This window comes from Leptidea sinapis, chromosome 28 (genome assembly GCF_905404315.1).
Source record: "Leptidea sinapis chromosome 28, ilLepSina1.1, whole genome shotgun sequence".
Lineage (NCBI taxonomy): Eukaryota > Metazoa > Arthropoda > Insecta > Lepidoptera > Pieridae > Leptidea > Leptidea sinapis.
Genome location: NC_066292.1, coordinates 12,636,628 through 12,661,909, shown reverse-complemented (window position 1 = coordinate 12,661,909; position 25,282 = coordinate 12,636,628). Strand labels below are relative to the sequence as shown.

General features: G+C 32.7%; 1 long non-coding RNA gene across 1 annotated transcript; it reads left to right on the top strand.

The window, feature by feature from the left end:
• Positions 1-1,919: 1,919 nt before the first annotated feature.
• Positions 1,920-6,842, top strand: LOC126973128 (uncharacterized). The gene is made up of 2 exons (XR_007731266.1): positions 1,920-1,971; positions 6,491-6,842. It is a non-coding gene; the product is annotated as an uncharacterized LOC126973128 (long non-coding RNA).
• The last annotated feature ends 18,440 nt before the right edge of the window (positions 6,843-25,282 follow it).

Sequence of the window (25,282 nt, the reverse complement as noted above, 5' to 3'; positions counted from 1 at the left end):
CTTCCTCTTTGCCTTCATCGTTTTCATATTCTTCTTTGGAATCTGAAGAATATATCATCAGTATTAAAATTAAAAAACAATTCTATGTTAAGAAATAAATATATATTTTTTATTAATTGAATAATTACCCACTTTGTAAGATATTTTATACAAGCTAAATAAATTCAAATTGAATTATTTTATTATAAATACTTTATGACAGAATGACAGAAATATAAACAAATGAAACTTTTTTGGAAAAATAATAATTTTTAATTTATAAAGGAAAATAAAGATTTGTTAGCTTACCTTTTCCATTGAAATTTATTTCATTGATTTATTTTAACATAATTTACAATATCTATTATAAAAATAAAAATTGAGTATTTAAATTATAATTACTTCCTTTTGGTCACCAATCACAATACACATTCCACCAATCACATCATAATTCCATAGGTTGCGTTCCACTAAGAACACACAACAATTATACTCACGTTTATTTAGAATAAATTTATTAGTAAAAAAAATCCTTAGTAATAAATTTAATAATAAAATAATAATAATATCCATATGAATAAACTCATTCTTAAAAAACGAGCTAATCATCCATTCGTTCTTAATTTAAAAATTGAATAAATGTACGAATAAATATAATTTATTCGTCCAGTACCCGTACAAATAGTCACTTCGTATAAATTACCATCAGCTGAACATCCTGCTCGTCTCATTCCTTATTTTCCGCTAATCCCTAATAATGCGTACTAGGAATCATAAATTTTGGCAAGAGTATAAATTTTGCCAATTAATACATAAAAAGTAGTGTTACTTGCTAGCTTCTGAATATAGCTTCACAATATATCTTTCAATCTGGTTGAGAAAGGTATTATTAACTTGAGATATTATTCTATCAAATAACCGAATAGAGAATAAGTTAGTTTGTATTTGAATGTTGACGACATTGGCTACCTACTAGATCTCATTTTTGAAACGAAAACTATTTGTGGGCGGGGAAAACCGCTTCCGAACGAAAGGCATTACGGCACCAGTCTGTATGGCTTCCCTTTCTCTCATGCATACGGCAGCGGTAGGCAGGCTCCATCTCTCTCACTCTAACCAATTGCTACTTTTATAGGATAAAAATATAATGATACTAATAATGTACTTACATAACATTTTAATATAATACATAATATTCAAAAATGGTAATTAAAATAAAGTATATTTTACTATCATTAATGATTTTATTAATAAGTACCCTTCCCCCTACCTTATCAAATTAAGTAATAAACCAAGCTTTTTTTCAAGTAAAACAATTTCATTAATTTAATTGTTCAACTTAGATTACTTTTACCTATCACTTTTGTCAGGTGTCGCAAGATGCACACGTTTTGTTAAGAATCCTATTTTTAAAATAATGATTAAATGCGGGACTCGAACCCACGACCTCTGGCGTTCCGTGCCAATGTTCGTTCATAAGATTTTGATTTCAACTTTTTTTTGTGTATTAATCCTAGAAGTGAACCCTTATCACTTTAAATACATAACAAATTGTTTAGATTTACAAGAGCGACTTCTCAAGTAAATTTTCTTGTATGCAAATATTGGGGTTGAGCAGGAGCCAACTGTAAAGTAGATCCTGTAGATGAAGCCACAAAATGAGAGTTGGATAAATCATACAAGATTTTATGACGATACGTCACTTGACCAGTTAGCTCAGTTGGCAGAGCACTGGCACGGAACGCGAGGTCGTGGGTTCGAGACCTGCATCGTTCATTAAATTTTCATTTTCCAAATTTTATTTTTATGTTCAAATAAATGTTTTTCATAGTATTCCGCTACGCGTCTGTACATTAATTATACTTCATTGCTCCAGTTTATCAAGCTAATCGTTCGGTTTTAATTAAATCTTATCATAGAACATTACACAGGTGTTTCATCTTAGCTTAGCTCAGAGAAATTCTCCACACTTCAGTGAGATGCCGTATTTGTGTGAGTAGTCATTAATTTAATTTAAAATTGTTTACAGTATGATACTTAATATGTGTTCTATCTGTTAATTATTATAATATTAACTTAACAATATTAACATGTTTGTCCTTCTGTTGTATCTATATAGCGCTATCTATTGGCATGTTAAGAGCAATTAGATATCATAAAGCACTCTCCAAAAAATAAAAGATGAACAAGCAACCTATAATAACCTTTATATAATATTTGCATATTATATACACAAGTTATGCCCATGCAACGCATTAAGTTTATATTACGCAATATGTGACTCTACTTCACGTGAAAACTAATTAAAAGACTCAGACCCTATACAGTAGAAATTAATTGGTTATGCAGACATAATAGCATCTATGCTAACATAAGCCATAGTATAGTATAGCGTCTACGCTATACTATACTATGGCCTCAGATTTGAGGTCAGCCGACATTTTAAATCTGCTTAAGCAGATTAATTTGGCTTCCTGTCTCGCTTACTCAGAGGATTAATACTTATATTAAAAAAAATTAAATACTTGCTTTGTGACATCAAACCCGAAGTAGAGTAAGAGTTTACTCTAATTCACTATCCTTGTACTTCTGAGAATGAATTAGATCTGATTCTGACTTTTACCTACTTCAGAACAGTAAAGAAAACTTTGTAGGATAATATTCTTTGCTCATCTCTACGTCTGTCAATACACTATTTCTCAAGAACGATTGGAAAAATGTATTTATGACCCCAGTAAGGGATATAATATCGACACACACAAATTATCTTGCGCCATTCTCGGCATAAGCCTGTACTATGGGTACAAGACAGTGATATAAAGTGTGTGACAATATACACTGTATCTGAATATTATTAAAGCTATACTACAATATATTGTTTTGTTAAATTACCTTTTTTACTTACTACTTACTAAGTTCTGTGTATAGTTTTTTTTTTCAAGGAAACCTGTATGTGCGTGTCAGTCTAGCACTTGTTCTTTTTTTGTTTTAGTTTAAAATTAGTATTACTCAGTAAGGCTCCATTTCTAATTCATCAAACATAATAAGGCTAATATTATGATTTAAACAAGGAACAATATTTTACAGCTGGTGCCAAGTTAAACATAAATATTACGACACACAATACGTATCTGATATTTGTTATGCCAATGCGAAATATATTGGCAACAGATAAACTGACATAGAAAAAGTAATTTAAAAGATTATTTTCTGGTGTCTCCCGTGTAAGGATAAAAAATGGGGTTTAAGCATTATGAAATTGCCGTATTGTCGTACTGGCCAGTACTTTCAATTAAAATAAAGCCTCCGTTGTGCAACAATTGGAAAGAATATTTTTCACATGAAAATCTTAGAATATTATAAAACAAATTTTATATTCATTCACTGTAATAATGTGCAAATATCTATTGTGCTGACTTTCGAAAAAAGTTGGCAAAACTCGTAATAAGACAATCTTGATTGGTCAACCAATCTTCACCTTTATAGCTTCATTATAATGAAAGATTTGGAATGGCTTAAGAAACCGTTTTTACTCCACTAACTCTACATTTAGAAGCCCTTTGACATCCACCATAGTGGTTTCGCGATTTGGACATTGTTTTACGCTATGAAAATTTTCTATTTTAGAATAAATTCAGAGTTCTATTGCCAAACCACAAATAACTTTCCGTGAGATGGCAGAAATGTATAGATTTATTTATTTAGTAACAAAAAAATAATGTATTTCTTAGAACAAAAAGGCAATTCCATAATTGAAGCTCTCGAAAATTATCCATTTATAAGACCCATTATTTTGGCATTTCAACAGACAGACACATTTATTTTAATATGATATACGTTATATGTGTATTATTAAGATGTCAACTACACATGTCTCGTTTTTCTTTGCTAGGGAATCCCTTTCTTCATGAAAGATTATTTCTTTAAGGAGTATTGTGTATCAATCACATTTTGGTTTCCTGCTTTACACCATTCCTAATACATGCATTGTTTTTACTTGTGTATACGGGTTATAATTGACCAAGCATTTATGTACATATTATAATATATATAATTATATAATAAAATCGTTACAAATTAAAACTGCACATTGAATATTTTGCATAAAATTTAAAAGAATACAAGTATTCTTAGCAAGCGGTGTGTTCTACAAACGGAATCCAATAAAGGAGTTTATAAAAATGTTGTCTGTATGTTAGTCCGGGATAATCACAAAAATTTATCGGGTCAGGATAACTTACAGTCTCTCACAGTATTATTGCTATTTAATAGAGTCCAAGCGTATGACGTCGTGGGAAGCAGCTAGTTTAATAGTATAAGATAATATAAGTTATGTCGATATTGATTGTTTTTATTAAATATTTATAAATCGCTCCACCTACTGTTTTTCTTCTGAGGATTCGAAGAATTATGAATCAATTAAACATAAGCTCTTTTTAGTCAAATAAAATGATGCATAAATGTAATCAAATACCAATTACAAAATATGTTCTAAAAACAATAATAATAAAAAATCATAATATCGGGTTGAATTTCTTCTGTTTTGGTTATTTAAAATAAAATAATGCAACTCATCTCAGAAATAAATAATAAAAACAGGGAAAGTAATTGTCACTCGTGTGTATTAAATGTATAATTCTTAAGTCTTAATAATGTTGCAGAACAATATTTTTAAAGATGTTTGCGCTTAGTTGGAAGGCATAATTTTAAATTAATATAATATTTTATTATATATAATTACTTCTACGCTAATGCCACAAGCCTCAGATAGAAAACATGTATAAAAATGAAATAAAAAAATTAATAATAAAATTATTAAAGTTATTAAAGTCAACTACATAATTTCTAATAAGATAATAGGAAATAAATGAAAACTTTATCACTGACATAAATAATAACTAGAATTAGCCTTAAAATTTTTTAAAATATTAACATAAGAAAATGTATGTATGATTAATAATTATTAAATAATTAAAATAAGATATTGAAGTTAATAAGTTGAAGCAAACTTACAAGTAATAAAAGTATAGAGTAATGAATTTTTTAACTAATTTAAACAGTTTAAAACTTATAGTTGTATTTAATATTTAAACTAATGTAAAGAAACCAGACCAAAAATTCAAGATGGCCGGTTAAAAGTACAGCTCCAACCAATTTAAAGATCATCTCAATTGATAAAATAATGGAGGATGTGAGTAGGTCTAGTGTTTACATAGTTGGTCGACTGATTGATTGATTTGAAATTTCTTTATTATCATAATTATTACAGTTGTATGTTTCCAGTGTACATTAAAACCTAGAAATACAAGTAATAACAGTAATAACACGTTTTTTAACAGATATAGCCTGTATTACAAAAACTACTTACAGGAATTTGAAATTACTAATACTTAATTTATATATACCTAATTATTATAAATAACAAACAGGTAACTTATATAATTATATGTATGCTTCAGTACCTAAGCAGCATTACATTTTCTACAATATAGGTAGATAAACCAAATTATACACTTGTCCATTAAAAACAACAAGAATCACCGGCGAGAAGCCATCGCGGTCGTTTTGAGTGAGAACTGAGGATCAGGTTTGTAAATAGCAGTGCTAGTTGGTCGACTAGTAGTGACGTTCAAGAGGTGTCAGCTCGTTGACGAACGTCGGGCTGCATGTAACAGTTACGATGGTGATGAGGTTGAGATGATGAACCGGAGCCAAACGGCCTCTCCACCCGCGCCCATTTATCATAAATATGTGTGTATTTTACTGTGAAACCGTAAATTAAATAAACCTCGCGTTCAATCGTAGCATATCGACCTACAATTAATCTCATAAACTTTTCTTAACAAACAAAGCGTATTAAGAGAGGAATATCACCTCAAAATACCCACACGAATGTCACTTACAATGATCAAAGTCTAAATCTTTATTCAATTCGGCTTATGAAAACTACTTCTCAATTGGTATATCAACGATAAAGAAAACATTTTGAGATAAATCTTTTAGAATTCATTTATTCACAATAAGTAATAAATAATAATTTTGAAAAACTCCCCAATATAATTTATCATGATCACGGCAGTAATAATTCTTAGTGTACGCTCCTCTTTATATTTTGTAGCTAGATTGCGTCTTATCTCCCTTATTTCAGACACAAAGCTGTATTACCCTATAAATTACAGCGTCACTTCAGTTTCGATAAAGAACACAAGGAATAAGGATCGTTATTCGTTTAAAACTTTCTTAATGACTAACATTCGAGTAAAGTTATAGCTCGGGCATTTTATTATAAATATTTCAAGGTATCTTATCAAATTGGAAGATGTAGACCAAATGGTTCACGAGAGCGATCTTAGCTTTCTAAGCCTAGTATATTTCCGCATATAATATTTTTTCACTTTAAATTGCAATTCTATCAATTGTTCGTACAAGGAAAAGATTAGGTAATCATGACATTAAATTTGTATAACTATATTTATTTATTAGTTATATGTTTATGACTATTTTTCAGTAGTATTCATAATACTGGCTGTTGAAATGGGCTGGTCTCTAGACATAAACCCACAACTAACACAACAGGAAGCGGTCGTATTTCAGAATTGGTACATGCAAAGAGTAGTAGATAAATTACCTCTACTGGAAAAGATATCAGACTGTGAAGAATGCCCACGAATTTACATTCCAGTCTGTGGAAACGATAATCGTACTTACAATAATCTATGTAGAATGAATTGTGTCAATACTAAAAGGTACAAACAAGTAAGTCTAAGTTACATGGGACCTTGTTTAATATTTTTGACACCATTTGAATATTAGGAACTTCAAATAAAATGTATTTTATTATTCTAATATATTGTACTTTTAAATTTATTAGTTTTATTTAATTAGCCATGTAAACATCATCACTATCCATATTGGTGAATTCATAGTTTTTCGGGATCACCATCTTGGATGACAAATATATTACCAAATTCTTTCTCTGCACCTTGAATAATAATAATAAATATACGGACGACGGAGACTTACTTAAATTTTTAAGAATCTACAAAACTTGAACAAAAAAAAACTAATAGGATATCTGGATTCGAACCGGAGTCTTCTGCTTCGCGGATCACCCAATGTCCTATCTGAGCTATTACAGTCTTGTACATAGGGGTGAAATTTACCTTTGTATTCTAATGTTATTGTAGCTGTTTCTCATTAAAACACGGATAAAACTACATTTTCTTAGATTGAAGCTAGATCGACTTTGCGCCCCCGAAATCCCCTGTATACTAAACTAGCTGACCCGGCAAACGTTGTTTTGCCATATAAAGTATAATTCACGCGATAGTTTTATAAGTAATAAAATATTGCCTATATTATAGCCTGTACATCATTTTGTTCTATTGTCAATAGTTTTTGCAGCGCACGCAAAAATAGGTTTTCGATTTTACACCTTGTGTTACAAAATAGCAATTTTATTACGGATCCCTAATTTTGAAAAAAAAAACATATAAAGCCTATAGCCTTCTTCGATAAATGGACTACCCTGTTCGGTATTTCAGTGTTCTGAAAGAATCATTCAAATCGGACCAGTAGTACCAGAGATTAGCGCGTTCAAACAAACAAACAAACACTGCAGCTTTATAATATTAGTATAGATTTTATGAAAATCGTTGGAGCCGTTTCCGAGATTCAAAATATACATATATATATATATACAAGAATTTCTCGTTAAAAGATAAAAGATATAAGTCTTTATTCAGATAGTAATGTTTACATATATATTTACATTCTTTCCTTAAATTAATATCTATGACTCTATCTATTTTTTATGACAATAGGGGACGGGAGGAGCAGGACGTTCAGCTGATGGTAATTGATACGCCCTGCCTATTACAGTGCAGTATCACTCAGGATTCTTGAAAAGCCCAAAAATTCGCCCAGCAATTTTACTAGCTACGGCGCGCTTCAGACCGAAACACAATAATGCTTACACATTACTGCTTCACGGCAGAAATAGGCACCGTTGTGGTACCCATTATTTAGCCGGAATTGCGTGCAAAGAAGCGTCCCACTGGTAGATCTGTTTTTCTATTGACAAAAGCCTCTTTTAACACCTTCATCTCTATTCTATAATTAGATATCCTAAGTTTGTCTGATCATTCTCTCGTATTGTTCTCCCCGTTTTCTTTTTAGATGTCTTGTGTACCAGTCTGTGATGGATTTACTCTACCTGTACTTCGAAGGGATGTACTGAATATACTCGATAGGGTTGAGCGCGGTTTAAATTTTCTTATAGTATAAGTGACATTAGTTATTTGTTCTCTCATTCTCCATGGGTTTTTGGCAATTCTCTTTTAATGTTTATCTGTGTTTGCGTATTTGACTAAGTCTGATAACCGTAGGACGTGTACAGGAAGTATACAAGACATATAAAGTTTCCTTTTTATATCATTACTTTACATAACTACTTCGAGTGGCCAATATGTTTTCCCAACAATTCCTATTCTTGTATCAACCTGTCATACAATTTCACATTAATATTAGTAGGGATTGCAGTATTCATTGTTTTGAATCCAATGTCTTTTAATTTTGGAGGGCCAACTAGTATCTACTTACTTTTCACTGCTGTTACAATAATAGACTGACGTATGAATCTTATAAATATAAATTGATTTCATTTTTTTACTCCTACAACTAACATGCAATGTCAGGATACTTCATGAAGTCAGAAACCCAGAACTACTACTACAGACCGTCAAACGGAGCTATGTTCACGTCCAGGTCATCAAGAGAGATGCGACCTTCTAGAACTTTTAATGATGGACAAAATAGAGGGCAAATGATGCGCTGGACGAAGAAGTAAATTATAACGCTGAGCTGACTGCGAATAGTAGAGAGGCACCTACGGAAGAAGATTCCTTGCTTTCAATGATTTGGTTAGTTAGCTGACATGAAATAAGTGATTTTTAAAACCCCTTATTCTAACGAGAACTTCAAATTTCATAACTATTGAGATGATAATGTGAACCATTGGCAATTTTATCAGTTACTTTGAATTCTTAAAACAGTAACTTTTTACGATGTGATATAATTAATTATAATATTTTAAGTAAGTTTAATGACGTTAGATGTATATAAAGTTAGACGGTCTAAAAAGAACCTCAACTCTAATGTCTTTTTTCAATGGTATGAACGAGCGTACGGGACATCTAGTGTTAAGTGTTCAATACCGCCCACATTTTCCGAGATTATTGGAGATTCGAGTTATACTGAAACAAATCAAGAATCGGAAATTCCCACTAATTCAAGTACTAAGGAGTTCATACAAGAATCGGAGTCATCCTGCATTTGTTTAGAAAAAACTTATGAGAAGACAGCGGTATGTTCAAGTGAGGGATGCGTCCCTACGCCAACTACGAGTACACAACCTTCAAAATAAGGGAAGAAGAAATAAATCCTTTATCGGTTAGTGACACGGACACCAAACCTGAAAATTCAAAAGAGAATTCAGACAAAATGCGAATTATGATACTTGGCGGACAACAATGTGTAAATTTAACAAGATCCCTTATCCAATCACGTCAGAATACTAAATACGAAAACTATCAAATATTTTCTTTCGTTAAACCTCATGCAACGTGCGATGAACTAGTTGCGACGTTTAATAATACTGAATTTAATCATAATGATAAAATAATTTTGTGTTTAGGCGAACAGGATAGTAATCCTTACAAAATTATAACGGAACTTGGTTTTTTCTTAAAGCGTCATAGTAAAGCAACAGTTATTGTAACCAGTGTACTGCAAAATTAATGTAGTAATTTGTTAATGAAAGAAAACTGAATAATTTATTGGAATTGACTTGTAAAAATTATAAAAAATGTACATACTTGACTTTAGCAAAATCGTAGCCTGGCAAGAAACACTTCATTCATGATTTTTGTTATAGAATAAATAAGCTTATCGACTCAATGTATTATAGGCAAAAATATTTAGTACCCGGTAGTATAATTATCATGGCGCGTAGTGCGAAAGGCAGTCAACATCAAGCTCAAATATCGCAGTCTGCCAAAACTATCACCATACCTACCTACTATACCATATTATTTCAAACTAAAAAGTAAAGAACAAAATAATTATCTCAAAAGCGATTCATTTTTTCGAGTCCAAATTTTATCTTAATATAATGCATCAGAATATAGTCAAGCGTTTTAAGTAAAAAGGATCTACTAAACATAGATCTAACTGAACTTTTTGAAAATAGAAAAGTAGAAGATGGTATATGTCTATCAGAAACATTCGTGAATGCAGAAAACAGATCTAATATTAAGTTCAATGGATATACAATGGTATCTGCTTTTGTAGACTTAAGCAAAAGCGTGGTGGAAGCGTTCTGCATTCTAGTCAGAGACTATATTGAGGCTGTAAAATTTGATGTCATGGATGAGCTATGTGTAGAACATTCTTTTGAATGTTGTGGTTTAAGAATACCAAAGCACAAATTAATTGTAATATGTCTATACAGGACGCCGAATTTGAACGTTGCTGAATTTTTGAATAAGCTTGATTTACTTTTACACAAATTAAGATATTGGGAGACCAGTAATATCGTGATTGTTGGTGATTTTAATATCGACACTCAAAAAAATACTAAAACGAATCTGGAGTTTACTAATTTATTGCGAAATTTAATTTTTTTAAACATATTAATGAACCTACTCGGCAAAAATCCTGTATTGACCTCTTTGTTACTAATATAGAAAATGCCACAGGGGAGATTCGTCAGTTAGCCCTGTCGGATCATGACCCAGCACAATTCTTAGTAGTACCGACAAAAATAAATAATTCAACACTGTCGTATAAGTTAATTTTCAAAAGAGATTTATGAAATCAAAACATAAACAAATTTAAGGACTGTATAAAAAGTCTTAACTGGATAGACATGTATGATGCTCAGAAATTGGACGAATCTTTTGATGAATTTTACAATACATTAATCATATTTTATAAATGATGTTTTCCTCTTCTTAAGTATAAAATTAATATTTCAAATTCAAAAATAAAATGGTTTTCTAGAGGTATAAAAACACCATGTGCAACAAAAAGAAAATTAAGGTATCAATATTATAAGAATAAAATACCTGCCAACAAAAACAAATTTAATAATTATTTAAAGATTCTCAACAAGTGTATAGACCTAGCTCAGAGAAGTAGTGACAACAAATATATACTTTACTCGAAAAATAAATGCAAAGCGTCGTGGAATGTGATTAAAAATAAAACTAACTCTAATGTAGGAAGTATCGATGAAATTAATTATGAAAATAAAATAATAAATAATCCAACTCAGATTGCTACTATTTTTAATAATTATTTTATAAATACAGTCATACAAGTAAGTAAGTCAAAGTCAAAATGTGAAAAATAAAAAACCTGCATATAAATTAAAACATAACAGTTCAAATATTTTCTTAATGCCAACTGATGAAATGGAGATAATAACCGTTATTAAGTAAAATTAATAATTCAAATTCCACGGGATGCGATGAAATAGCAACAATTGTAATAAAGGAATGTGCAAAGGAACTAGCTCCAGTCCTAGCCTACTTAATAAATCTATCTTTTGAAGAAGGTAAGTTCCCATCAAATTTAAAAAAGTCAAAAGTAACACCTTTACTCAAAGCGGGAGATAAAAAGGATGTTAACAACTATCGACAGATCACACTCATTCCTGTTATCTCAAAAATTTTTGAAAAGATACTGCACAAGCGATTAAAATCTTTTTTAATAAAACATAATATCATTTTTCAGGAACAAAATGGTTTCCAAAAAGGAAAATCAACAATTTTAGCGTGTTTTTCGCTAATATAAGAAATATCGGAATGCATGGACACAAAAATTCCAGTAATATCAGTATTTTTTGATATGAGCAAAGCTTTTGTCAATGTTTGTCATGAAAAACTATTAGATATTTATCTAATAGTTCAATATGGTATTCGAGGTCTAGCAAATGACTGGCTTAAAACCGGCTTCTTTCAAACCGTACTCAATACGTTGAAATTGCTAAATTAAATAATAAACAAGAAATACCTTATCAATCAGAACTTAGACTTAAAACAAAAGTTGTACCACAAGGAAGTATATCGGGTCCACTTCTATTCATAATCTACATAAACGACTTACCTAGCATTACTACTTATAACTGTACTCTTTTTGCTGATGACATCTCTATTGTAATTAAATGTAACAATGAATTGACATATGATATAGAAATTAATAAAACAATAAAGGACACAATTGAATGGCTTACTGAAAATAACCTGACTGTTAATATAAAAAAAAACAATGTATATGCAGTACTATAATAAGAATGAAAAAGGAAAAGATATTAATGTTAATTATCATAATGAGAATATTAAAGAAGCACAACTTGTAAATTTTCTTGGTATTTCTTTAGACAGCAACTTGTCCTTCAAGTCACATGTTGACAAAATTAGCAAAAAAATTAACCAACATGTATTTGTCCTCAAACGCGTATCAAAAACAATAGGTGAATAAACAGCGCTAATGGCATATTATGCATTCGTGGTTTCAGCTATAAGATATGGATTGGTCATATGGGGCAACTCGGTGAGCATAGGGCATTTATTAATTGGACAGAAGAAGTGTATCAGGGCGGTTTGTGGAGCCGGCCCCCTAGATTCTTGTCGACCGCTATTTCAAAAATTGAAAATTCGATCGCTGCCATGCCTATACATTTATGAAATGAGCCTATTTCTTCAAAAACATATGTGTGATTTCTATACAAAAAAAAGCCAGAAGGTTTTAAACACAAGGTATCCAAATAAACTCATAATGCCCTTCTGTAGAACTGCATCTTTTAGTAGAAATTGTTACTGCATGTCTGTGAAAATATATAATAAATTGCCCAATGAATTGAAAGATTTACCGTTCAAAGTTTTTAAAAGAAGACTGCATCAGTGGTTAACAAAGAAGTGCTTCTATAGTTTAAATGAAATTTTCAATACAAAATGAATTAGTTAGTTTATTTGATAATAATATATGTAAATTAATATACTTTTATGACATTGAATTTGTTAATATTATACATAGGTACTAAATGAATTATTAAGTTATTTACGTCTCATATTATAATATCTTAAAATTTCATTTTGTAAATATTATTGATATCATTGTGAAATCCGACATGTTTCGGTATAGAATACGAGTAGTGCTTAGACAATTTTGTAACATATTTTGCATGTCAATTGACGAAACGAATGTTTCCTGCAAATAAAATTTCATTTCATTTCTCTTGCAATACCAGAGGAATCAAATGATCGTTGCCCGGCCTTAAGGAAGGTGTTCGCGCTTTCCTTGAAGGCGCCCATGTCGTATCGTACCGGAAACACCGCACAAGGAAGCTCATTCCACAGCTTTGTAGTACGTGGACGAAAGCTCCTTGAAAACTGCACTGTGGAGGACGACCACACATCCAGATGGTGGGGATGATATCCTAATTTGTGGCGTGTCGTGCGAAGGTGGAATACGGTGGCAGGAATCAAGTGAAACAGCTCTTCGCAACACTCCGCGTGATAAATGCGGTAGAAGACCAACAATGAAGTGACGTCTCTATGCAACTCCAAGTGATGCAGCCGTTCACAGAGCACTGGGTCCTCGACAATAGACATTCCCCGTCAAGAGATTCTCGTTTTACAACTTTTTTAGTGTACTTTATAAGGTACTTTGACAAAAAAGCCAACATTCACCAAAGAAAGGCCGAAAAAAGGTGTTTACAGAAGGAGTTACATTTTTTAATTTTTGTTCTTAATTTTTTTGCATTTTATGAAATCAAAATTTCGATTACTACCTGATACATGAAGTAAGAGTAGATGATGTGATGTATATAAAGATACTATCAAAATAGCCAAAACATAATTAGAAAGCCGTAAATCACTAGCAAATACAGCTAAAATGTAGTTTGTTAAAGAAAAGTTAAATAGTAATGAAGTAGAACTAATAGCCTCATTGATTAATTACATTTTTGCGTTTAAGTAATTTCCTCTAAGGCCATGTTCTGCGAGCTCTGTAAGTACGGAATTTTATTTATAATAGACTATTTTGCTTCCAACTTTTTTATAGCAACATCTAATTCGATTATCGATAAACTACATTCCCTTGAATATATATATAGATAGTAAGTTAAAATATATCAAAACTAAAGCCATCATTACCTGTATAAGTAAAATCACAATAATACTTTGAAAATAATACTGAACTAAGTCCGAAGTATACTATCAATTGGAACTGATTGACTAAAATCCGTAAGTTTATACATTTTTAATATTGTAATGTTTCAGTTTTTATAGCATTGCTGAAATAAACACAAAATTTGTAAATCAAATATATTTTTTTCTTTATTTATTTAGGGGCTGTTATATGTATGTACAAGTCAGCTCCATTATAATCTATGTACATTAACATTAAAACAAAAGAAAATCAAAATTATTAACTAAACAAACTAAGAAAAAGTTAATAACAGGAAAAGCAAGTTATACAGTCTTTAACAAATAAGACTTATGGATTCAAACATACTTATGGCATCCTTAGACGCAGGACGGGCAAGTATATTTACAAACCCATAACTCCTACAATTTCGTCTCTACTAGACTGAAATCGGACACATTCATCAACAAAATATTTTTATGTGCCTTACTTATAATTTTACAGTGATATTATCTGCAACAATATTTACTTATTGCATTGTGATGCTACCAACACAGCCACTTTTCTCAACAAACAAGCCTCAACATATTCTTCCACCGTTGAACAGAACTGTACCTTGTGAGGAATGTCCTAATGTCTACTTACCAGTGTGTACAACAACGAACATTACCTTTATCAACGTGTTCATAATAAACTGCGAAAATAAAAACCACAAACTTGCAAGAAGAGGAATCTGTATTGACTTCTAACTTGCTTCAGGCCCATCAGCTATTATGTTATGTATCTTACCATTAACAATTAAATAATACTTTCGTTATTTTGTTTTTTTTATATCGGAGGGGGCAAATATGTAAGAGGCTCATGTGATTGTAAGTGGCGAGGCAACCGCATATAGACGGTGACAAAGATGCGTTGCCAGTCTTTTTTTATGACAATAAGTGACGAGACGAGCATGACGGTCATCTGTGGTAATTGATACGACCAGTCAATGTAGTAACGCTCTGGATTCTTGAAAATCCCAAAAATTCTGATCGGCAGCACAATTGCGCTTGATTCCTTGAGACATAAGATGTTAAGTCTCATGTGCCCAGTAATTTCTCTAGGTACGGCGCCCTTCAGACCGAAACACAATAATGCTAACACATTACTGCTTCACGGCAGAAATAGGCGCCGTTGTGGTACCTATAATCTAGCCGGCATCCTATGCAGAGGAGCCTCCCTCTGGTAGTTTTAGTTGGGGAAACTGTATTTTATTGCCGGTTATTTATTCCACATAGCGGCTGAAGTTCCTCGCAAAAGGCGCGGTTGTAGTATGCCAAACGTCAACGGATGGAATTTCACAAATTGACGAAACTTCCAGTGGTGCAATTTAGCTGCTGGTATTAACCGCAACAACTCTTCTGAGCATTCCCCGTAAAAATACAATAGAAGATGCAGAACCTACATCTGTGCAACGCGATTATGTCTTCATAACATCCTTCTACCCAGATAGTGCTTGAAATTAAATTTAAGCTAAAATTATCCAAGAATTGTTACTCATAACAATAATTTAAAAAAATACCAGTCGCTGCTACTCCAGGACTCAATAATGTTGGGGCTACTGAAAACTAGTGCTACATTGGCGCCACGCCATTGCAGCTTATTACTACTGAGTTAGCTCCATTTGGTGATATTCCTGTCAAATCAATTAGTTTTATTAGTTAATTCTAAGAAATTATTACTTGTTTTTTTATTTTTTGAGAATTTATTAGTCTGGTTTGTTATTTTATAATTATGTGGTGGTGGTTTGTTAACAATAAATTTTTATTCTATTCTATCTTTAAAAGGTCCATAGTCCTCTAGACGATCTACAGTGAGTCTAAAAATCTGTACCATACTGGGCGGTCTTGAACTCACTTAGCGCTCATCGTAATTTCTTAAGGTGGCGCCATAATCGTTCTACCTTCAGTATTTCAGTCTAGGATTTGGACGGTGAAAGAACAGAAATCCTTCAATTATAATGAGGAGATTTCTTTTTCATTTACAGCGTCTGATCTAGTGTTTCATTGAAGAGCATTGTAGAGATTCGAAGTAGACCTAAACCGTTAAAACTTAAACTTGGAGACAAAATATTGTGCATTAATAAGGTTACCTGGAGTAAGTTCTATAATGTAATTAAATAAAATTTATTGTAACACGAAAAAAATAATGTTACAATTTCTACAGGGTTACGGGAGCACAATTAAAGCTAATCAGCAATTTCTTTCAGATAACCTAAAGGTGTAGGAGATTTAAACTAAGTAATAAATTTACTTACTATAATATATATACATATCCTATATTTCCTTTTTTGCAGTAGGTACGTAAATTATTGTATATTATAAATATAATATATACAACTCCAAGTTTGGTAATTATAAAAGAAATTTGAATGCTAATTGAAATTTGGCGAGAAATAGAATAAATAATACAAAAAAACCTCTAAAAAAGCTTGAAAATCGTAACACAGTACATCCGAGGTTACAATAATACCCTTTTATGCCGACAGATCCATCCCTTCTTAATTATAACCTAACGTGGGTACAAAAGGAATTATAAACAAGCAAATCTACGGTTCATTCATGTAGCTATGATGTGTACAGAGGAAGTTACAAGTGAAAGCGATTAAGGACCCATTGTTTTGTAACTTTTAGTAAATTTTGCCATTTTGCCTTTTTCCTTTGTAATGTTAAAGCACAAACAGATACGGTAAGTTAACAACAACATACGTACACCAATAGTGACACAAAAGTTTCAGTTTTACCGTAGTCGTCATCACTACCGCGGCACCCTGCGCCCCCCGCCCTGTGACGCCACGCACTACGAGTGCAAATCTGCAGTATGAGACGGGACATTATTGCGAACCCACTATACTCACCCTGACGAAGGACCTCCGAATGGTCTGAAACTAGTCGGCACCCACACCGATAAACGGTAAGTAAAGCCGCTTTAAATAAATAAAGTTAATAATGTCTCACGAAAGTTTTAATAATTTAACGTACCTACAGCACAAATTTGAGTGTCATGATTTTAAATATATATTTTTAATAATTTTGAAATAATTATCATCACTGTCCCCCGTTGTCATGAGTCTAAATACGCAGTGCTAGAATGGGCGTACAGTCACCCTTTGGAAGGACCTCTGATTGGTCCAAAACTAGTTGATACCTACACCGATCGAAAGTCAGTGATGCCGTTTTAAATATATTACGTAGTTGGTTATAATTGTGTTTTCTCTACGAATCAAGTGAGACAATCCTATGCTTTATAGAAAATTTATACGCTTAGAAAGTCTCTTGCTGTTTGACAGCCGATAAAATCGGGCCAGGAATTGGCTTAGTGTGCGTGATCAGGTTCCTCGATTTGTTACTTCATGTTAGTTTGTTTAATTTAATTCTATTTTTTTTGACGTTTTCATAGTCTACGAGTATCTAGACGTATAAATAATCGAAAAAATAAGTGAAAAATATAAAACTCTTGATTATTTTGACTTAATACATTAACAATGGAAGCATTCGTGACGTCACAATAAGATAGGAGATCAGTGTTTGTGTTATCTTTCCCGTCGATTAACTACATCCTCTATATTGTGTTTAAGCGCAACTGAATCATTACTTCTATCTTAATTAATTATCAGAACAGTCTCTTATATTTTTTCTTGTTTCAAAGAATGTTTCAATAGAAATAAAAAAATTATCAATTATCAGATTGATTTTCAATAGTTAGTCTATTATATTTTGTTGTTTTAATACACGTAAAAAAGTGTCATTTATCAGATTGATTTTCAACAGTTAGTGTCTTATATTTTGTTGTTTAGATGAATCTTTCAATAGAAATAAAAAAGTACCATTTATCAGACTGATCTTCAACAGTTAGTCTCTTATATTTTGTTGTTTCAATTAATCTTTCAATAGAAATAAAAAAGTATCATTTATCATATGATTTTTTCATCACTGTGAAATTATAAAGAATCCAAGGCGGTTTTCGGTTAATGCGTCTAAAAATAATTGCGTTGTTTTAATTGAAACGTTAACAAGTAAAATGTTATATGACAAATCATTGTGTCATTTTTAAGTTAAAGTAAAATCCAGTAAAAGCAAAACTATCACATAAAATTATCTTAAATAGAAAGTTCTACAAAAAGCAAATTTTCTCACTCATTACCATGGCATCCTTAAAACAAACTTTAATTGTTGAATGTTTTTGCTTTGTTCAAAGTTTGGAAAGTATTTGGAATACAAGAATCCTTACTTTGTTTTAATGGAAATTATATGGAGATATAATCTACTGCACTAGCACGTAGAACTTTATATGGATCGAACGATCATATTGTTGAAATTCTCGCAAATTTCCGGTAAGTACACATAATATTATGAGCTCAAAATAGCTTCGATCTTCGTTTGCATTCTTATGTTTCATCACAGCATGGTGCACTGTAGTGCACCATGCTGTGATGAAACATGCTGTGTACAGCAGCTCACCTTTCCTAAGAATTTGACAAATAATTATAGTAATACAAATTGAATTTGTATAGCAAAATTTATGGACGATGCGGAAATCGAAACCGGGACTCTTGGATATAATTCCATTATTATTGACCCCGTAATACTTGGTATACAGATTTGAATAATAATTCCCAGAAGGAAACTGGAAACCCAAGCGCTGGCAGCTATTTCGGTCAACGGATCAGCCTTGCTATCCAACGCGAAAATGCTGCTAGTATTCTTGGTAAAGATAGTTTTAATTTTATGTAGTCATAGTATTGTAAATATAGTTACAAGATTTGTTTTGTTTGAATAGTAAATACACTATCCTAGAAGTGAGGGTACTTTAAAATTATAAATTGTTCAACTTTAGTAAGTTAAGTAATCTAAGTTCTGTAATGTACTTTAATACAAAAGTACTCTCAAATTATATTAGAAGCTTTAGAGGTTGGTATATTATGAACAGGAATAAGAAACAACTTTGCAGCTTAATACTTTAGTTTAAATATTTTCTAAACGCTCTAGATCTTCTGAATGGTATACACTTCCCCTCATGTATCATAGATACTGTTCCAGGTTTATTCTGACATTAAGCACAAATTGTTGTAAGATTGATTGTTCGACGCGCATACTGGATCGTATATTTGAGAACATATACAGTTTTTCTGTGCCGGGTCTTCCGGGTCTTCTGTAGTTTCAACCCTGCAAACAATGAAGAAATTTTTAATACACAATATTTTTTATCACATACAAACATTTGAGTTTTAGAGCCAGAAAACTGCGAAATTGTCATTGTCATCAAGTGTGCAAAGTTCCAAATTGAAGCGACGTTTTAAAGGATTTTTTTAATTGAGCTTACAGATACCATTATATATACCGACAAATATACCTGCGGTATATTTGTCGAAGCCGTGATATTACAATTTCACTAGTGATATAATAATTAAACGGTATATTGTCAACCGACTACATTTCTTACAATTTGACGGCCTGGTTTTAGTGACATTGTAATGTCAGGGGCACACTAAAGTGATATTGCAAGGCAAAGGCAACTAACGACCAGTAAAATTGTCAAATATGTTGACAATTTTAGTGTCGTTTCTGAACTACGTAAAGAGAACTGCAACCGCCGCATCATCCTCCATCACGACAATGCGAGTTCTCACACCGCGCACAGAACAAAAGAGTTTTTAGAGCAAGAAAACATAGAATTATTAGACCATCTGCCGTACAGTCCCGACCTAGGCCCTAATGATTTCTATACTTTCTCTAAACTGAATAATACATTGGGTGGTCAGAGATTTTCATCACCCGAAGAAGCTGTGGACGCCTACAAAATGGCCATTTTGGAGACCCCAACTTTCGAATGGAATGGTTGCTTCAATGATGGCAAAACAAATTTCGCGGAGAATACTTCGAAAAGCAATAAATACATTTTGAAATAGTAATGTTGTGTCACTTCCTTGATTTCCGAAATTTTCAGTGCCGCCCTCGTATTGAGTAAAATAGATTATGCTTTAGCGATATTAATCTTTAGAAGGCTGGGCAAGCAACAGGCGTGTGGTATTAAGACTTGTCTGCAAGAATATACTGACTGCTTTAAGAGCGCCTATTGATTTATCGTCGTGGTTTATATAAGCTGCAAATAGAAAATAAAATTGTTGTGGGCGATTTATGGCCTAGGTATAACACCGTTCTCTATTAGCAAACACAGCATATAAATATTATTATTGAACCAAAGATTAATAAAAAAATTCAATAGTTTTCATTCGTCGCGTCTACATATTTAGCATGATAATATGATTTAAAACAACTCAGCTTTGCATAACCCACCTACACTAGCGTACACCTTCCTTAAAGGCCGGCGGTGATCACTTAACACCAGGTGACCCGTACGCTCGTTTGTCCTCCTATTCCATAAAAAAAAAAAACCCAATTGATCAGTATAAGAGGCTGTGCTAAGTTGAATGAGCTAGTAATTTGCTTATTATAAGTCTATATTTCCCGGGTTTGTGGCTTCTATCTATTAAACGATTTCGGCCGGCTTCTTTCAATATTTTAGTACACTGTGGATTAGTCGCATTCGTACAATACCTTTATTCTAAAATGTGCTACGTAGGTCACACTAATTATTTTGCGTAACTTAAAAAAACAACATGTTATAACTAAATTATTATGTTTATTGCTTTGCAAAATACTCTCCTTTACATTTTAAACATTTTTTCATACAATCGAACCACTTTTAAAAACAGGAGGACAACAGATCTGAAGGCATGTTTTCTACGTACTTATTGAACGCTATCATTGCCACTTCGGAATTGGTAAAAGTGAACCTCTCATCAAATCTTTGATTTTGGGGAAAATACAGAAATCACAGGGTGCTAGGTCGTTGCTATGGGCAGGATGGGTGACGAGTTGTACTTGTTCGGAAGCTAAATATATTATTATTATTAAAATGACTTAGTTTTGTTGGCCGTGTGTGAAGAAGCGTTGTCATGATGTGTGAGAACGCAGCTTTTTGGTCGTCTATCGCGATCTTTTTGTTTAACACCCTGAGTAAAAAAATTCGGCAACAAAATTCGTAAATTCGCCATTAACACTGTTTTGATCTTCAAGTGGAATTGTGCAGATGGTACTCGTAGCTGAGAAAACAAATGCGATCATTTTTTTACAAACGTTTCTCGCCTGCTCTGCCTCACAAACACTCGTTCACAAGATTGCTGTTTTTTTTTCGGGTTCAAAACAATAAATCTACGTTTCGTCTCTTGTGACAATGTCATAAACAGCATTAGAATGTCCGTGATCGTACTTCATTAGCATCTGTGAGCACCACTCCACGCGAGCCCGCTTCTGCTCTGCTGTCAGTTCATGAGGGATCCAACGACAACAAAGTTTCCGAACTTTCAAGTCTTTGTGTAAAGTTTTCTGATTTTGGCTCATACCAATCCTTAATAGTCCTCGAATTGTCTTATAGGTAATATGCGGGTATCCTTTAAGTAGCCGCTTACCAGTAGTCACAATATTTTCGTTGTCGGCAGTTGAAGGCCGCCCTCCACGAAATTCGTCATGTAAAGAAACCCGACCTATCTCAAATTCACCAAACCATCGACTCACAGTGCTCAAGCAAGGTGCTTCTCCCCCAAAGCATTTTGAAGACGAGCGGCAGTCTTGCGGAGAGAGAGAACTTTTAAAATAAATAAAAAATCATCGCTCCAAAATCTTTTCGACTTAATTCCATTTACGTTGCGTACGTAGAACTTTGATGTATGATAAAAAACAATTGACAAATGATTTCCCACTACTTGTTTTTTTTATTACTAAGAAGGTTGCAACGTTTCAAAAAATATAAAATTGGAAATTCAAATAGATTTGCACTTTAAGTGTGCCCCATGTATAATAATACAGTTTAATAGTAATCTAATAATTTTTGTGAAAAGTTTTCCCGCAACTACGTTGTAATACTGTACTTTCAAAACTGATACCGCTTATTAGTGACCCAGGCTGGCACGCATGTATCACATCTCCTCTACCATATGACATTAATAAACATTACCTACCCTTGTCTTAGAAATTTGGCTCTAAGTCCAGTCTGGACTAATCGTGATCTAGCAATGGGTATGCCCACAGTGGCAATAAGAGTATGTACTAACAAACCTGAAATAAATACAGTTCATAAAATTACCTAAATTCACAACAATTAATATTATAAATACTAAAGAATTGATTTAAGTAAACTGATTTTAAAAATTCGTTCACATTTACCATGTTAATACGATAATACGATAATTACATATTTTTTTATGAAAATAAGGGACGAGACGAGCAGAACGTTCAGCCGATGGTTATTGATACATGCTGTCTAGTAGAATGCAGTGCCGCTCAGGTTTCTTGAAAAACCCAAAAATTCTGAGTGGCTCTACAATTGGGCTCGTCACCTTGAGACATAAGATGTGAAGTGCCCCTTAGACTCCAGACCGAAGCCCAATAATGATTACACATTACTGCTTCACGGCAGAAATAGGCGCCGTTGTGGTACCCATAATCTAGCCGGCATCATGTGCAAAGGACAGCGCCTTCTACTGATAAGCTACACTTTATTTTATAATCGAAGCAAGGCGTAGGAGAGTGATTTGTGTAAAAAGTTAAGTAAAATTAGATTAAAAACGTCATAAATTTAATAAACAATAAAATTTTAAGCAAAGATCTTTTATCAGCCAGCAAAATATTAGTTCATATTGTTACGTGTCAGAACGATGGGGTTAGGAAAACACATGCTTATTTTCTTTCCCTCTGTACAGTTATTTTTTTACCTTATACATATAGGTAAGCGGTATGGGCTACAAGAAAATTCAAATTTAAAAAACAGCGGTGTTTTTTTTAGCGATTGAGAACATAATCCTCTTACCATCAGGTGCAGCAAGCTCATTAGCCCTCAGATTCCATAAAAACAAAAATTAAGAAACCCTAAATATCAATATTAGTCTAAATAATAGTAAAAATTACCAACATAATAAAACACAGCCAGTATAAAACATAACGTTTCTCTAATCAATTGAACACGACTTCAATACTAAAACGACAAGTAAATTAATCCGTAAAATGATTTCTATATTCGCTGGTAACAGCGTCACAAATAGCTTGTTACCGTATCTATCAAAGCGATTGAAACTTAATATTGTTGTGATTGTGTCTGTGTTTAGATAGAAGCTATCTTTGTGTATGGTAAAATATAAAGCAGTCTTAGAATTCTAATCCCATCTCTATGATGGGATTAGAATATGTTTTTATCTATTATAATTTAAGGGTCTTTTGAGGGTCACTTAGATGGAACTTGTTCTAAGTGGGTGACCACCTGCAGCTTCATTCATGAACATACTGGGAAATCTGACCGTTTCATCGGATTTGGTTTGATTTTTATGGGAGAATTAAATCTACCAAAAAACTCGTCAAAATCAGACCAGATTATCTCTTATTCTCTTATTAAGATTTCCCAAAACAAACAGACGGGCATATTTAGAGGATCGCCAGTTAAATATTGATTAATGGAAGACGGCTATGTAAAGAAGGAAGGCCGTTGAATAGTAGCTTAAAGCGAAGGTTTTTGATTAAGTGTAGCACATGGCACTTGTCAAAACTTCATCTTATGGGGTTCCCGAGGGTTTTTTCTGGTGAATCGGGAGCATCGTAACTCGGCGCAAGCATGCAGGTGATTCTGAATGAACCTTAAATCCGTGAATGCTGGATTGCCACAATGCATTGAAACACCTCCAGAATGCATTGTTATACCGATTATAAAACTGGAGATTCTGTAAATAATAGCGATGAACGTTGAATGAACGGACCAGTTCAATCAACCAGTCGACAACGGGTTGCAAATGGACTAGTTCAATTCATAGACTATGACAGACGTAAACAAGGAGTTCGTTTGTCGTCCGTTTAAAACATAATGTAAATTATGAACTAATTTTCATCCCTACTACTTACTTATCATGTACAAAAAATCAGTTGGTTTTTTAGTACGCCAAAATATGATTTTGTATTTTTGTAATAATGCTTTTATTTTAATTTAGCTAGTAGAATCATCATAAATTTTACATTATTATAACAATTAAATTTCAATATTACTAATTTATTCAACTTAAATTAATGCCATTATTATTAATTAACACAGTCTATTTTAAACCACGGCGGTCGCGACGAGCCGCAACAGTCAATTCGAACGTTCCGTCTCGCAACGTATACTTGTAATAGACTGTCTTGTCTATCATCTACAATACCGTTAAAGGTGAACTACAGTCCATGATTTGAACTAGTCCATCGACTAGTCGACGAAAAATGATCGGTCTAGTTCACACTTATTACGTCGACGACCCATCGCTAGTAAAAAACGGCCATGCTGGTATATCTTAAGAAATCGAAGACCAACATCGGAATATTTGTATCATCTATCAAAAATATTCACAAGAGTTTGTCCGATCACCTTCACATGAAGGTCGCGGATACTTGGTCAATTTAAACCCCAGAAGACTACTTACTTTAAGAAAGCGTTTACTACTGTTAAAACCCCATTTTTTTATCACCAGAGTGGTCGGTTTGCAGCAGCTGAATTATAAATTATTATTAAATTATAATAAATTATGCATCTAAATGTATCTTACTTAAAGAAAGAAAAAACTTAAGAATGTATCATACTTTATTACACGCTAAACAGATCTTTGTTAGGAATCTCCATATTCCACTTGCATGCAATATTTTAAGACTATATTTGTACGCTTCTTTCTTGCTTTCCATGAGACATGAGTATGTGCTCGAGAGACTCCAACCCTTTTTAGAACCCCTTCCAGAACGGTTGCGGAAGTGGATGCTAGTGGTAAATGTTGTAAAAATGCAGGTGATCATCACCGGTAATTGCCAACGCCCTTGAGACTGATGTTGGAGGAACGCCCATGGAGGCCTGAATCCAAATAACTGGTGGTTAATATTGACCCGCTTCAAGAAACACGTTGACAACAATAAAGAACACTCACTCACACGTCAATCTCTAATAAAAATTTTGATTTAAAAAACTTACATACGGTCTTAGCAACCGG